At 54.0% G+C, this 17,309-nt stretch overlaps 1 protein-coding gene across 2 annotated transcripts in view; it reads left to right on the forward strand.

Annotated features, from left to right (window-relative positions):
• The window catches only part of FTO (FTO alpha-ketoglutarate dependent dioxygenase), a 345,609-nt gene that overhangs the window by 326,528 nt on the left and 1,772 nt on the right, over positions 1 to 17,309 (forward strand). The window lies entirely within an intron of this gene.

Genomic DNA, 17,309 nt, shown 5'->3' on the forward strand with positions numbered 1-17,309 from the left:
AAATTGGGCTTTGGGGACACCCTCCCCCCCTCGCCCTGCCTCTTCCTCTCTCCCCAGGGAGGGCAGAGCTCACGTGCACCTCTGTCTCACCAGGCAGCAGCGTGATCGATCCGAGAGGTGACTTTAAATATGATCCTCCTCCATAAAGTGGTTGCAGTTTAAAATGCCTTTCTCTCTTTTTTTTAGATATACCCCCATTGATGTGGAAAAAAAATAAATAAATGAAAGGGTTACTTGGTGACATTGGTCGGAGGCCAGAGCCAGAGCTGTTCTCAGAGAGAGCGCTGAGCTAGTACCTCTCCATTCGTGTCACACAGCTGGCCCCCGCGGGTGGCACTCAGACAGCGGCAGGCCCGGCCTTGTAACGCACTGGCGGGCGCCTCTGGGCACTAGGACCTTTGCGAGCCCATCTCCGGCCAGAAAGAACAATTTAAATGAGGAGCAGGCGCAAGCTTTCCTGGTCTCGCAGTCTCACTTGAGCCAACCTACCGGCCAGCACTGCAGAGGAAGCATAATGAGCCCTCGGTAAGGTATTCCGAGCCAGCTCCCCGGTGGTCCCGACTGCAGAAGGGAGCGTCCAGAAGAGTGTCAATTCCAACTCCACGTCTGCTCGGAAGGCCGGCCGCCTGGCAGACCCGGCGTGGGGACAGCGCGTCACAGCCGCTCATCAAGCCCTGGCTGCGCTGGCCGGACTCAGCCCGGAGCCGCGGCCCCGTTCCCAGCTGACCCTGCTCCTGCGCTGCCCCGGGGAGGGGCTGAGCGCCCCCATTAATCCGCCTGTTTTCAGGGGCTGGAAAGGTGACTTGTAACAGGCCCCTGGTTCCCACACTCCTCTCACAGAACTTTCTGCCCAAGCAGATGTCGTCCTTTGATTCCTAACGACCGTCTGAATTTTGTCCAATGAGAAGGGACCGGGGACCCGCAGAGGGCCTAAGGGTGTCTTTCCTGCACGGAGACACTCACGTCTGCCACCCCCCCCCCCCCCCCGTCTCTAACTGGCATGTGGCAGGACATGGCCTCCCTCATTGCCCTCGATGGGAAAAGCCTCTTCCCGGGGCCAGGGCGCTTGGAGACGGGGCAGCCGTTCTGGGTCAGGCGTGGGTATTTCCCGGACGGAACTCAGGGGCTCTGTGTCTGCTTCCACTTGACAGATGAGAAAATCGTCCTTAAGGGCCCTTCCCAAGGTCACTGCACAGGCAGACGCTGGTGCTGGGAGAATGAGATTCCCCCCCGCACGGCGAGGGAAGGACAGACCCACACCTCAAAAGCCTCGCGGTGGTGCAGCAGAGCTCCAGCCCGCTGGGATGAGACAGTGCGGACGGCGGGTGATAAATAGATAATGTCCGTCTCCCGGCTGGCGCTGTCCGCAGACGGCCCAGATGGGGAAGCTGTCCTGGTGATGATTCAGGAATAAACCCGCCCCATTAGCCTGCGGTATGGAGGCCATGCCGCTGCCCTCGAGCCGTCTCTCCGGCAGCCTGGCCCTCCTGTGCCAGACACCCCCGGGCTCTGCCTTCCGGGGGCGTCGCTCGCGGCCCGACTTGGGCTTCCATGGGAGGGCTTCAGGGTCTCGGCTGCACTCTAGTGAAGTACGATTTTCCTAAGGACTCCTTGCAAACCGAGTCATTTTAGAAGCCAAGCCTGTGAGGACTCCGAGGCCCACGTGGCCTCCCGTGGCTCCCAGCATATAGGATCGTCCTGCTTGCCCAGCTGGGCCCACGGCCCAGCCAAGAAGAAGAAGCACGCTAGCCGGATCTGAGCTGGGTTCTGCCCGGACCCACTGGTGGACTTGCGAGCACCGGGAGGCTGTGGTGTCCAGCGCCAAGGGGGACAGGGTGTCACAGCACCTGGGCGGTTGGCCTAGAGCCCCCCTCCCCTCCACCCCGGCCCGGGGAACGGACAGCAGGCTGGGGAACAGTCTTAAGGAGGGTATTTTTGCTCCATCATCCAAAAACTGTGTGAGCTTAGTTGACCCTTCTCAGAAGACCCAGTTCCTAGAGCAGTTAGAGGTTGTTGGCCGAGTTCGGGGACGTAGGTCCCGCCCCTCCCCTGCTGCACCCTCCCGTCCTTTCCCGCTGTAGAATAAAAGCAAGCCGCCCGGGTTTTCATCTGTCCCCAATCTCTCCTTCTTCTTTAGTCTAGAACCTTAGTTGAGACGGGGGAAGGAAGAGAGGGCAGGCAGTGTGTCCCGTTAAAAACCCACACTTCCAGCCTCTTCTGCAGCCCAGCATCCAAGTTCCAGTCAGTGAGCTAGAGGTAGAGGTTGGTCAGCTGTCTTCGAAAAGAGGAGGTAAGGGCATCTTTTCCACCCCTCCCCTTTTTCTCCTGTTCCCCCACCACCACCCGGGACTCCAGATAGGGTGTCTGGAGATCCTGGACCGGGAAGTGGCTGAACAAGGATGATGACAGCTGTCAGCTAAGAATGGCCGAGGGAAGGGGTCGGTGAGTCAGCCTGAGCCACCGATGCTGTGGGACCTCTTAGACTTCTTTAATGTGAACGGAGAGTAAACTTCCGTCTTCTTTATAATTTTTTTTTGTAATTTTTTTTTTCTGTATTTTTCTGAAGCTGGAAACGGGGAGAGACAGTCAGACAGACTTCCGCATGCACCCGACCGGGATCCACCCGGCACGCCCACCAGGGGCGAAGCTCTGCCCACCAGGGGGCGATGCTCTGCCCCTCCAGGTGTTGCTCTGTTGCGACCAGAGCCACTCTAGCGCCTGGGGCAGAGGCCAAGGAGCCATCCCCAGCGCCCGGGCCATCTTTGCTCCAATGGAGCTTTGGCTGCGGGAGGGGAAGAGAGAGACAGAGAGGAAGGAGAGGGGGAGGGGTGGAGAAGCAGATGGGCACTTCTCCTGTGTGCCCTGGCCGGGAATCGAACCTGGGACTTCTGCACGCCAGGTCGACGCTCTACCACTGAGCCAACCGGCCAGGGCTCTTCCGTCTTCTTTAGCTAGTCCCTCTCGCCGGCAGCTGAATGCAGTTTATAGCCAGCACTCACATTTATTGTCTGTCTCCCCCCGACCAGAGTGTAGCGTTCATGAAACCCGGAACTTTGTCTAACTCGCCACTGTAGCTCTAGAGCCTAGCACCTGGTAAATACATATTTGCCGAATGAATGGATGAATGGATGGATGGATAAACATACACACACACACACACACACACACACACACACACACACACACACACACGCATGCAGAGCAATAACAAAACTGCCTAAACCCTGGCTCCATCAATAGGCAGGTACTTAGTAAGCTACCTTGAGCTGCCAGTGTTCTCGATCACTGAACCCAGTAGCATAGATATTTATGTGGGTCAGAGCACTTTTAATTTCTAAATGTTAGTGCCAGAAACAGTGTCCTTTAGTTCCTAGGAAAAGGAAATGCAGATTGGCTGAGGAATCCGCACGAAGAGTCCCTGACACCTCTCCCTTGCGGGCGCCTTGTCAGCACAGCGGTCTCTACGCAGCAGTTGCCCAGACTCCTTGCTCTTTTCCCGAAGAGCTGAACCGAAGTGTAATTATGTTTCTATCACAGAACAGGCACTGGCAAATGGAGCGGTTTATTACCTCCAGTCTTGAGATGGAACAGCAGCTTAGGAACCTACGGACTCTTTGGCTGGAGTAGAACAGCGCCCGGTGGGATCTGTGATGCGTGGGTGTTATCTCTGCGGGGATTAGAACTTGCCTGCTACTTCCAAGGCTGCCAACGGAGGGAGCGCAGCCTGGCGAGTGACCTATGTCCAGGTCCCAGCTCTGTGCCTCACTGGCCGTGTGACCTGGGGCGAGGCTGCCGCTTCCTCATCTCCCAGAGTGACGGGGCTCCTGGCTCTCCTGCCCTAGCAGTGAGGGTCCCCTGAGACACGGGGTGTGGAGCTAAACTGTCTCGGTTATATATAAAATCCCAATTTTTTTAGCGATGGGAAGAGCCTTAGGAATTGTTTGACGCAACACTCGGTTTTATAGATCTGGGTACTGATGGCCAGAAAGTCAAGGTTTTGCCCCAGGTCACAGGATAAGGTGGTGAATTACCGGACCAGCATTCTCCATGCTGTCACATCCTCCGTGCCCACGGCGTCTCCATGTTGCTGGCGCCTGGTACCTTCCTTCACTATCGTTATTATACAACTGGCGGTGTCACCGGAAACCCGTTCCGTTTTGAGGGTGGATAGTTCGGATGCAAACCGCTTTTAATCTTCTGTGCACTGCACCTTGTTCATTGTGACTGCAGCGAGCCCAGCTCCGCTCTAGGCCTGGAGGACAGGTGACAGAAACCCCCGCCTCCGGGGAGCTTCTCTTACACAGACACACGGAAGGGTGTCCAGCGTGGAGAAAGATCCGGCAGAGAAAGAAGATGGGGCGTGCTGGAGCTGGGGAGAAGAAGGGGCCCCATGTTGCTGTCTTAAGTCAAGGAAGGCCTCACGGATGGGAGTGGGTGCAAGCAGTGACCTGCAGGGCAGGGGAGCGAGCCACCGGGGGTGTCAGGGGAAGAGCGCTCCAGGTCCGGGAAACAGCCGGTGCTGATACCCTGGCAGCATCCTCGTCTGGCCAAGGAAGTGCTGATCAGCCGACAGGACTAGATCAAAGGGGACATTGGGACACACGGGAAGAGAGAGGGTCCGAGAACCAGGCGCGGGGACGGGGTAGAGCATCAAGACCGCTGTAAGAATTTTTTCACTTTTACCCAGCTTTTATTATTATTTATTATTATTATTATTATTTATTTATTTTTTTTGCATTTTTCCGAAGCTGGAAACGAGGAGGCAGTCAGACAGACTCCCGCATGCGCCCGACCGGGATCCACCCGGCATGCCCACCAGGGGGCGATGCTCTGCCCCTCTGGGGCGTCGCTCTGTTGCATCCAGAGCCATTCTAGCACCTGAGGCAGAGGCCACAGACCCATCCTCAGCACCCGGGCCATCTTTGCTCCAATGGAGCCTTGGCTGCGGGAGGGGAAGAGAGAGACAGAGAGGAAGGAGAGGGGGAGGGGTGGAGAAGCAAATGGGCACTTCTCCTGTGTGCCCTGGCTGGGAATCAAACCTGGGACTCCTACATGCCAGGCCGATGCTCTACCACTGAGCCAACCGGCCAGGGCCTTTACCCAGCTTTTAAATCAATTGGTGCCCAGCATACATTCATTCGTCCAAAGACTGGTGTGCCCTTGATAAACTGGCATTTTATGTGGGCCCCTCACTCTCTCCCTAATTCTGAGTGGGGACGGGGGCCCCGGTGTTGAGATTGGGCCCCCCTGAGTTTTCCACGGTCGCGCTCTTGACCCGTGTGTGGACATGCTTAAAGCAGGGCCCGGCAGCCTCCTGCTCTGGAGAACGTTCCCATAAACTTGGGAGATGCTCTTGGCACCCAAAAGCCAATTAAGCCGGGAACACGGAAGTCTCTCTAAAAACAGCCGTGCGGTGTACACGGACTGACAGGTGAGCAGATGGGGGAAACATCAACTCAAATTTATTTCATGGCTTACAGCTCAAAGGAGCATTCCAAAGTCAGAACAGCTGGCCCTTTATTCTGTAAGCCGTCGTCCTTTGCTTTGCTCATGTCTCAGGAGCATGAGTGGATTATGCTCCGATGGCCGTCTGTCTGTCAGTCTTTGACTTTACGGGGGGAACACCCTTTGTAGGACACAGGCCCTTGGTGTTGATCAGTTCTCCCTGTGACGTGTGCTTCTTCCATGGGTTATGAAGTTCCCAGATTCTGGAAGCCCATGATGCTGTTCTTAAGCCTCTTAGCTTTCGTTCTCATACCTGTCCAGTACCCATGTGACCATCATTGTCTGACTGCAGGTAGGTGGAATTTAACCAAATGAGTGAAAAATTAAAATCTTCAGATTTTTTTTTTTTTTTCAAGAAGAAACGTTTTTCAACCTGTGACAACGCATCTAAAAAAAAATCACAGCTGCCTCGAATTTCTGACCGTCCGAGACCCTGGAATCCCTCTGAAGTCTGAGACTGTCTCACGCAGACTTGACTTAAGTTTCAAGCCGATGGGGAAGTCATGAAATTTGGAAAGGGTTATCTCCTGTCGATCGCGGTCCTTTGTGGGGTGCCGTGCTGACAGAGGACGGCGGAGAGACCGTGTCCCCTGGCTGGAAGGAGGCCCCGCTCCTACCCGGCAGGGATTTTGTTCCAGTAATTGCATCAAACTGGACCGTCTGCCGCGGTGCAGGGGTAACATTAATATCGCTCCTCGAGTCCTAGGCCTGCACGCCTTCCTTCCCAGCGGCAGAGCCACCGGCAGAATATACTTTCTTACAAAGTGTTTGTTTTCATTGTTGCCCTTTAAAAATAATGAGTTCATTCTACTCCCTTGCAAGAAACGTCACTCTAGACCGCTTTGAAATCGTATATCTTTTGTTGACCACCACTCTGCCGCGGGCCCGCAGCTTTGTGCGCCGGGGAACCCAACCCGGACCCTGGAAGCGCCTAACCAGGCTGCCGCAGACTGGAGCCGTATAATCGTCCAGCCTCGCTGACCTCTATATTGTTACCCTTGGCCAGGTAGAAGTCACGCAAGTTTCAGGTGACCCTATCATGTGACCAGAGATCAGAGGTCAGCAGCTCCTAAATGTTAGGCTGTCAAGGTAGCCATTCATCGCGATCATTATGTAACTGACAAGCTGACAAATGAACCCAGGGATGAAATTGTTCCCCGCCCTCCGCCTCCCGGGCGTGCACCCCAGTGGTGGGCCAAGCAGTCTCACATATTAAGTGGCTCCACGAGCCTGTCGGGGTCCCCTGAGGGAGGGGGAAGGACTCCAGGAGGAGTTCCGTGTGCCGGACCCTCGGAAGCAGCAGGTGCAGGTCGAGGAGAGCCGACCCCGACTCCGGTGTTCTCTGGAGTGGAGGTGCATTTAAAGTGCGTTCTTTCTGGACCCAGAGACACCCCCCCCCCCGCGCGTGACCCCCAGCGCATGCCACCTTCGACATCGTTGGGTCCTCGGTGGCAGGTCGGTGCAGTGTCTTTACAAACTGACCTGATCCAAAGAGCAAGGCGGGACCATTCGGGTCGACAGAGTCTGTCGGGGATCTGGTGCCTCTGTAAAACTGTATTTTTAAACAAGGACCCACGTTGGTTCTTTCAAGGTCTGCGTTTTAGAAAAGGACAAAGAACCAGGAGGTTTGGAGCTAGAGAATTTTGACAAATCCTGACTCTCCTTCGTTTGGCTGTGAGCTCTCAGACGAGGTGGTTCAGCGTTTATGTCTCGGTTTCCGTTCCGAGGACAAACATTTAAATACAAGGAGCACACAGTGCCTGGCGCTTGGTGGTTATTAGTGGGTATTTAGGGTGTTTTTGTTAGCATTACTACCAGTCCTTCGGTTCGAGAGGAGGCGTGATTGCAGGGCCTCTGGCATGAGATAGAATTTCTTTATGGCATCTCCGCATGGACAAGAACCCCTGGAAAAGTTCCGGGGAAGTTTCAGGGGGACAAGGGAACGTGAGGACCGCACGACAGCGTCACGTGGGTTGGGGGAAGCCCTGAGGAGGCAGCAGGTGCAGCAGCATGAAGCTGGCGGACCTGCCACTGGGCCCGGGAAGAAAGAGTGGAAACGCTTTGAAGCATTCCGACACCGAGCAGTCTCCTTGACTTTTGTGCCAGCAAGGGGCTCTCGCGGCCCGTGTCTCTGCACCTCCCGGCCTCCTGGGGGTGCGATCTGGGACCCTTCACCCCTCGCCCCAGGGGCTTCTGTCTCTGACTGAGCCTTTGCCACAGGCCAGGGGAGGAGCTCTGAGCGGTGACCTGGATTCCTAGAAAGAAGCCCCTTCCCATAAGCCTGGAGAACAGGAATCCCTCATCAAAGGAAATTTCTTCTTGAAATCCCAATTTGGAACTCTAAATTTTTTTAATTAAACAAAACAAAACAAAAACCCCTGATACTCATGGTTATTGAGGTATACAGTATATCAGTGTTACATTGCAGAGAAACTAGGGATAGTATCAGTATCGAGGGGCAGAACTGGGCACTGTGACAACCACTGTCGATACAGAAGATGCCCTCTGAGTTCCACCCAAAGAAGCTGAACTCAGCCAGTGCCAGCAGCAGGTCTCTGCCCTGTCCCCGTCCCTCCCAGTGGGAAGACCTGTACAGACCCCAAGGGTGCCCCACAGACAGGCTGACCGGCTGACCAGCTGACTCGGAGCCAGACAAGCAACATTATCCGTGCCGAATGGCGTGACAACTTTGCGAGAAACGGCGGGTTAGCCACGTGGCTCCACAGGGCATTGTCTTGGCCCCCAAAAGCACCCCGGGGGGGCGGTTAGTGTTTAAAAGCCCCTAAGAAGGCTCTCCGACTTCTTCCCTGAAGTGTGAGGCCCAGAAGTAGACTCATACACACTTTGAAGTTAAGTCAAGTCTAGCTTTCCAAGTGGTCATTGTTGAACTGTACTACCTGCTCAAAAGGTGTATTGACCCAAGGGGAAAAAAAATAATTAAAAAAAAAAACCCGCCAACGCTTGAGCCCAAGCTCGGCGTTTCCTCTCTCTGATGTGTGTTGACTTAGCTGATCTGGAAACGTTGGTGTGTGCTACGGAGCAAGGGGTTAAAAGCCCTTCAAAGAGAAGGTGAATGTGCCCTTCGTGGAAGTTCATTTGGGCCCTGGTTTTGCTCAGCGGCTCTGCAGTGGGTAAACTGAGATACAGGCTTAACAAGCTGATTCCACAAAACCACCTTTGTCAAAGTGGACCCTTGTGACAGCTACGACAAGGAGCTGCTTATTTGCAGACGTATCCACAGTCACACAGAGTCCAAGAAGACAGATGATAAGCGCGTGAACTCTTCTCCTTTCAAAGGATTCAGAGTGTCCCGGGCAAGATTGTTATAAACCGCACGCCCCCCTCACCACCGACGAAGACGGGTCCCGCGGTGCTGAGCTCCGCGGGACTATAAAAAGCAGTGTGACGGGGTGCCCTCCTAACCCAGGGTGAGACGGGAAAGGCGCTGTCTCAGGTAGGCTCCACGGAGAGTCGGACTTACGCACCGAAGTCCCCGCCGTGGGACGTAACGCCGCGTTAGGGATTTAGAAACCTGTTGGGTGGGAAATGCCCGTCTTCGAACATTGGAGTCACTCCGTGTGACAAGATGCTCCTACTCCAGTGAGCCTGGAGAGACTGGGAAGGACGGAGGATATGCCGCCCCCTGTCGGTCTCACGCTCCCTCCAAACACAAGGCTGTTGAGACGATGTCCCTTTACCTCCTTGGTTCCCGCTTCTTCCCACGCCGATCCTGGCCACGGGGTCTTGCAGTTCAATGTAGATTCAGTGGGACCAGCGCCAGTGTTTTCCATGCGAGAGAAGCCTCTTCAGTCTTGACCTCGACTTAGACTGTTTGAGGTGGGGTGCACGTCCACATGGCAGACACCCAGACTGCTGTTTAACATGAGACAAAATCACGGTCAACTCCTTGTCGATTGAAATGCCAGAAAAAAACCAACAACAAAAACAAACCCCTCACTTGGAGAAGAGTGCTGTTTTTTTCCATCGGGGACATTCCTCAACGCCGTGAGTGCAGATGGCTCCTCTCTCTAGAAGTATGGCTTCCTTCACTTTTATTTCTGGGCATATGGGCACATCTGGCCAGCACGGTGTTCAGCTGTGCTCCACAGACGGGACCCGCCCCGCGCTGGAAAGGGAAGACTGGGGCGCCATTCCACGTCTGTGCGGGGCTTCCCCCATTCTAAAGGGCTCTTATGTACATTATTTGCTTTTGTCTTCACAGAAGCCATGAACACAGAGATGCATTAACTTCATGTAACCGTGAAGGGAACTAAGAGGTGGGGAGGGTTTCCTCAAGGTCACCCCTCAAGGTCACCTGTGAAGATAATCACAGGTAGTTCATGGTCTTCAAAGATGAACGTGTGCGTTTCACTCCCACAGACTGGAGATGATTACTCAAGAAAACGTTTTGTCAGTAATTTGCCATAAGAATCGTCTTTCTAGAAACATCGGAGGAGGCAGGAGAGTGTTTTGCTCCTTTCTTTCCCCTGGCGTAGATGGGAATCTCTCGACTATGTAAATCTGGCGAGAATAGCTAAGGAGTCAGGGCCTGGGTCCCTGTTGGTCCAAACGGACATCATCCGTGAAAAACACGAACGGGGCGGGAAGGGCGGCCAGCCAGCTGTCCGGGGTCCGGCCCCGCCCTCTCTCTGCCCCTCACCGAGGACGGACCTCCGGGACTGACCTCTGGGGACTGACCTCCGGGGACTGACCTCCGCGGACTGACCCCCGGGGACTGACCCCCGGGACTGACCCCCGGGGACTGACCCCCGGGGACTGACCTCCGGGGACGGACCTCCGGGGACTGACCTCCGGGACTGACCTCCGGGGACTGACTTCCGGGGACTGACCCCCCGGGGACTGACCTCCGGGGACTGACCTCTGGGGACTGACCTCCGGGGACTGATCTCCGGGGACTGACCTCCGGGGACTGACCTCTGGGGACTGACCTCCGGGGACGGACCTCCGGGACTGACCTCCGGGGACTGACTTCCAGGGACTGACCCCCCGGGGACTGACCTCCGGGGACTGACCTCTGGGGACTGACCTCCGGGGACTGACCTCCGGGGACTGACCTCTGGGGACTGACCCCCCGGGGACTGACTTCCGGGGACGGACCTCCGGGGACTGACCTCCGGGGACTGACCTCCGGGACTGACCTCCGGGGACTGACCTCCGGGGACGGACCTCCGGGACTGACCTCCGGGACTGACCTCCGGGGACTGACCTCCGGGACTGACCTCCGGGGACTGACCTCCGGGGACTGACCTCTGGGGACTGACCCCCCGGGGACTGACTTCCGGGGACGGACCTCCGGGGACTGACCTCCGGGGACTGACCTCCGGGACGGACCTCCGGGACTGACCTCCGGGGACTGACCTCTGGGGACTGACCCCCCGGGGACTGACTTCCGGGGACGGACCTCCGGGGACTGACCTCCGGGGACTGACCTCCGGGACTGACCTCCGGGGACTGACCTCCGGGACTGACCTCCGGGACTGACCTCCGGGGACTGACCTCCGGGACTGACCTCCGGGGACTGACCTCCGGGGACTGACTTCCGGGGACTGACCTCCAACTGACCTCCGGGGACTGACCTCCGGACTGACCTCCGGGGACTGACCTCCGGGACTGACCCCCCGGGGACTGACCTCCGGGGACTGACCCCCCGGGGACTGACCTCCGGGACTGACCTCCGGGGACTGACCTCCGGGACTGACCTCCGGGACTGACCTCCGGGGACTGACCTCCGGGACTGACCCCCCGGGGACTGACCCCCCGGGGACTGACCTCCGGGGACTGACCTCCGGGGACTGACCTCCGGGACTGACCTCCGGGGACTGACCTCCGGGGACTGACCTCCGGGACTGACCTCCGGGGACGGACCTCCGGGACTGACCTCCGGGGACTGACCCCCCGGGGACTGACCCCCCGGGGACTGACCTCCGGGACTGACCTCCGGGGACTGACCTCCGGGGACGGACCTCCGGGGACTGACCTCCGGGGACTGACCTCCGGGGACTGACCTCCGGGGAGGCAGGGATTGGGTGGCTACCTCCAGTCTCTCCCAGGTTATTATAAAACCGCGCTGTGTATGAAGATTCTCTGAGGGGTTTAAACAGTGTACAAAAAGTGTATTTGTTTTTTTAATCAAGAGTGTGCTCTCTTCTTTCCCATTAAAGACTGCTCTCTTGGGCGTTCATCCATTTTTCTCGCCCCCTCAGTGGCCAGTGCTTGGAAATACCTTTCCATCAAGGTCTAGTTTTTTTGTACTTTTTAAAAGCTTACTCCCCCCCCCCCCATGAGTCTTTTAGCAGGAACCATTTCTCCAAGAATCTTTCTTTATCGCTCCATCAGGAGTGATGGAAATGTTACCTGTCCACCTTTATTTGTGGTAAAATTTAGGGACGAGGAGGAAGACCATATATGTTTTCTTAAAATCAATGGCCAGCACATTACCGTGAAACCTATTGATTAAAACGCAGAGCCTAGTGCTAGTCATTTAGTCTGCGAAATGATGCAGTGAGGGTCGCTGTTTCTCCTTTGACTTCAGCATTAACCTTCTATTGACTGCTCGCATACCCGTCATTAACACACACTTTAGCTAAAGTGGTTAATTTTAGCATGGCGACCAGTGTCCGCTAATGTAGCCGCCGTCCCGGTCACCCAAACAAACGTAAGTGTAGCCCTGGAGGGGCCCCTCGGGCAGCAGTCCCCCTGAGTTACACCTGTTGGGGGAGAAAGGGGGACCCTCTAGGCAGCCTGCTCATGGGCCACCGACAGGACACCTGCCCGTGGCGTCCCGTTATGTCGCTCTGTCACCCAGGGAGCGGCATCCCTCAGCAGCCGGAGTTGGGGGGTGGCTGCGGGGAGATAATGTGAGTTTGGGAGGGAGAGACATCAGCCCGTGTGCTTCACCCCTGTGCCAGGCCGCGCCGCGCCCAGGGAGCAGCTTCCCCGGTAGACTCAAGTTTGCTCCCCCGAAGCATTCAAAAGAAAATTAAAAAAATAAATAAATAAAATTTTTTTAATTGATTGATTTTAGTGAGAGAGGGAGAGAAAGAGAGAGAGAGAGTGTGAGAGACACAGGAACATCGAGCCATTCTTGTACGTGCCCTGACCAAGGATCGAACCGGCAACCTCTGTACTTTGGGATGATGCTCTAACCAACTGAGCCATCTGGCCAGGTTTTTCTTTAGGACAGGAGATGGGAGGGCAAGGTTGAGAGGGGAAACTGTAACTGTCTCACTGCTCAGCTGGGTTCAGAATGACCGACCATCCTTGGGAACACCGGAAAGGAAATTATTAACTTCCTTCAGAAAGATCACCCAGCGCTGGTCATTGAAACGGGCTTATTTTCACATGAAGGCCAGTGTGGATGAATGACACCAGCGCTTTCTTGTTTCCTGAGTATAAATTTGTCCCAAATTAGCGACATGATTTGATCCAAAAACAAAAACCAGTGTCTCGTGCTTTTATACCCTGTTGATCTCTGTGCCCCCTCTTCCTTATCAGTGTCTCAGTTTGACGAGGGGACCGCCCACTGCCACTTGGCAGGCAGGGACATGGAGCATGTGTTGTCAAAGATGGGAGGTCACCAAAATCTGGGGGAACATGGCCAGCATGTCAGGCAGGGCCCTGGGTTGCAAGTGACAGAAAAAAAACAACGAGCTCCTGAACCAGAAGAAGCCCCAGCCTTCCTCGTGTCAGGTGAGGGAACAGCACCAGGACCGGGGGCGTGCCGGGCGGCACAGCCTAGCAGTTCCCAGGCCCGGGGGTCAGAAAGCCTCTGCCCTTCGCTCCGCAGCAGTCCTTTGAGGTCCACTCTTCTCTCTTGCCCCAAATTGGGTCCTAGGCCTTCCCTTCAACCACTTCCTGGGCCTGGGAGAGGAAGGCTGTGTCCTAATGAGGTTCAGCTCGTCGTGGCTGTCCGCTGGCTCTAGAAGAGGTCCCATCCCACTCAAGCCAAGGAAGTCTGGATTCCAGGAAAAGTAGACTCCTCATTGCTGGAAAGGTGGGAACAGACCCAAGACCACAAATGTCCACCCGTTGGTATTTCTAAAGCATTTCTTCGGAGGATTTGGGGCTTCCTTCTTTTGCCAGGGCCTCTTGGCCAGTATATGTGCTAAGAAACACTCCAAACTTCATTTCCTATGCTCGCCAAATCAATTTGAAACGGCCGCCACTCAGAAAGTCTGCAGACAGCGCCGTTGGTTAATCCTAGGTCTTCAAGAACCCCCGCTCAGTCTTTCTGATTCCGAGCACTGTAGCCCGTCCCTGGGGGGTTGTAGCAGCTTGACTACACAGGGCCCCCGCCTCCTGCAGTGTCCCACAGTGACAGGATTCAGCGACAGGCACGATTCGATTCCAGCCAGGAGAGTGGCTTCTACACCGCTCACAAAAATTAGGGGATCAGGGAACGTGCAGAAAGTCCAGTACTTTCAGCCTTTTGTCTAGTGCAGTGGTGGTCAACCTGGTCCCTACCGCCCACTAGGGGGCGTTCCAGCTTTCATGGTGGGCAGTAGCGGAGCAACCAAAGTATAAATAAAAAGGTAGACTTAACTATAGTAAGTTGTTTTATAAAGATTTATTCTGCCAAACTTAGCAAAAATCCGACATAAAGTACTTGGTAAGTAATTATTATTATTTTATGTTTTAACTTGCTGTGACTCTGCTTTATAAATTTTAGAAAGTAAAGTTACTTCCCTACTTTATAAATCACCATTACTGTGGAACCGGTGGGCGGTTAGAAAATTTTACTACCGAGATACAAAAGTGGGCGGTAGGTATAAAAAGGTTGACTACCCCTGGCTTAGTGCATTTTCACCAATGCAATAAAAGTTGGTTTTGCATCTCATTGCATAATCAAGCAACTTTCTTTGACTTGTCATTTGCTTTTCTGATGTTCTTGTTTAATAAAAAAAAAATCAAATGCTTTTTTTTTAATTGCTTCATATTTGTTTTGAAATATCCTCTAGTTTTTGTGAGCAGTCTATATTTCCAGGGCTTCCCCTGAAATGAGCCAGTCCAGGGTCAGGGGACTGTGCCGGGGACCACAGGCAGCTGTCTCCTCCGTATCTTGCACTGTCACTGTCACTCGTAGTAGAAGTGAAGGTGACCATGGTAGAGTCTCACTATTGTTGAGTGCATATTACATGCCGGGCAGTGTTCTGAGCTCTCACCGTCAATGTCGCCATCATCACTGTCATCATCATCCATCTCACTTGACAGCCAAGACATTGAGGCTCAGGGAGGGTTAGAAACCTGCCCAGACGTCACACGTCTAGGAAGTGGAGCTCTGGGCCTCCGTCAGGAGAGCGTCCTCTGCACCCACGTGCCTCCGCCTCCTTTCCCCGGGCAAGTTAGAGCCCTGGGGAGGGGGGGGGGGCGCGTGCGTCTTCCTGTCATTCCCAGTGCTTCCCTTTCCAACCCCTCCGCCTGGCATGTGGAATCAGACCACCTCATTTGTGTCGGAGTGAGGGTCCTGTTATACCTGTCCTCAAACAACAGGCCCGCTGCTGGGCTCCCCTTGGTTCAGAGCACAGTGCATTAAAGGAAGACACTGCAACGTCTAAATTAAGGCCCTGAGAGAAGGTAGATCCTTGAGCCCAGAGGGAGGCTTTGTATCTACTCTCTGCCAGCCCCAGGGGGCGTGCATGAATGGAGGTGGTTCCCACGCCAGCCAGCCAGTCCTCCTGTGAGAAGAACAGTGACAGGAAACTGTGTTGCACCTTCACCCAGAAGAAAAGCCGGCGGGCTTGGTGGGTGGGTGGGTGCACTGTGGCCTCAGCCACCCTCTGCAGAAGGTTGTAGTTTTTTTAACACTTTCTCCAAGTGAGGGGGCAAAGCCCACCTGACAGGTGAGAAAGCATTTCTATTGGCTTCTTTTTCTTTTTTTCTTTTTTTTTTTTTTTACGAAGCTTCTGATACCCGAGGTGGGCCAACACTTATCACGGCCCTTTAATCTGCCAACCAGGATAATGTATGCACAGATCATCTCTCCACCGCTGGACCGGGGTGCTCAAATTGGAATGACTTTTCCTACCTCACCAACTGAGAGCATCGCTCTCCGATTCTGAGGCGAAGAAGAAAAGCACAGTGTAAAGAGCTTTGCGAATTCCTCTGTAATTAGTCTCAGCTCCCCTTGAATATTAATTCCCCCCCCTAACCCTTTCATGTGATTTAGAGACCGTCTCTGGAACTGCGGAGAGGCACCCTCTGAGCCGCCGCAGCCTCTCAAACACCTATGATTAAGGCGTCCGCAGGACGCACTTTCTGTTCTTCGGGGCTGCGCGGGGCTTATCGGTGCAAACAGTTTAATATTTATGCTAAGAGGATTGTCCAAAGCAGCTTCTGTTGCTTTAATTCTTGTTTTAAATAAATAATGAGAACATTGAAACACATTACTCTTCTTGGGGCCCTGAGGTCAGCTAATCTTATTATTTATGAAGTGATGTGCTACATAATAGTACTTAGTGCATGTTAACAGACGCTATTATCAGGGCCTGATGCAGGGAGCTGAAGATATATTGGAATGTTATGTGTAATGTACGACGGATTGAGTGCCGAGGATGCCGGTGTAGCAATTAAGCACGTGAGAAAATAGGTGTTAAGTTGAAGTATGTTTTCCTGTGGGGATCCCCTCACCATTAATAATTCCCCAGAGAAGAGGATGTCTTTCAGTTCGGGACCTTCTCTACCGTCACGCCTGGAAATAGGGCCAGGGCACTGCATTCTTTGATGGCTCCGTAGTCGTTTGTCCTATGCCGAAGACAAATAGTGCCCGGGACTGCTCCTTAATCGATTTGGAGAACAAACAATGCAGAGAACCTTGGGTGTGTGTGTGTGTGGGGGGACCTTCCGCAAGGCACAATGGTTTGACTTCATATATATCTATTTTGACCTTACAATGGTGTGAAAGTGCTATGTCTAAAAAAAAATCTGCGTGAGATAGGCAACCCTTGGCCATCGTCAGCCAGGCTCGGTGTTGGATGGTTCTGCCCGACTGGAGGAGGCTAGGGTAAGTGTTCTGAGCAGTGTAAGTGTTCTGAGCACGTGTAAGGTGGGCCAGGCTGCGCTGTGATATTGATGGGTGAGGTGGCTTAAATGAATTTTCAGCTTACAGTATTTTCAACTTCTAATGGGTCTAACGGGGGAGAGGTGCGTTCAGCCCACCCGAAGTTGATGGACAGCTGCGTTTCTTTTCAGTGCGCATGCGCCTCACCACCACGTGCTCCAAGAGCGTGGAGAACTTGTTTCTTCTTTATTGCAGTTAGTATTTCCCTCCCTCTCCTTTCTTCCCTGTCCTGGTCTTCTTTTTTTTTCTTTCGGATAAACAGAGCTAACGTCGTTGCTGGTCTTTGCCCGACCAACGTTAAAATAAGCTGGTCTAGGTCCCCACCGAGTAGCAATGACACCGCCCACCCCAACTTTTGACGGCAAGGCTGTGCTGTGGTCGCGTGTGATAATTAATTTCTCTACTATTGATGAATAACCCACTTAATAAAAAACCGTGATGTAAGGGGTTTCCTTAGGGAGTAACTCTCGCTAGCCTCTTAATTTAATTTTGTGAAAGTTCCCCCCTCCTACCCCCGTTCATCAGTGGGAATGATTATTAACCTCTATCTGCATACATACAGCCTTATGAATTGCTCTCTCCTTGGAGCGCCTTTTGCAAGGACCCAGCTTGCTGGGCTGCTTGTAAAGCTCACAGATCTCCAAAGTCAATCCTGGTCTGTAATATTGTTTAATCTATTCTTGGATGTTTTAATGCAGTAAATTCAATTTAATCTTTCCCAGTAATC

The sequence above is a fragment of the Saccopteryx leptura genome, chromosome 9 (genome assembly GCF_036850995.1).
Source record: "Saccopteryx leptura isolate mSacLep1 chromosome 9, mSacLep1_pri_phased_curated, whole genome shotgun sequence".
Lineage (NCBI taxonomy): Eukaryota > Metazoa > Chordata > Mammalia > Chiroptera > Emballonuridae > Saccopteryx > Saccopteryx leptura.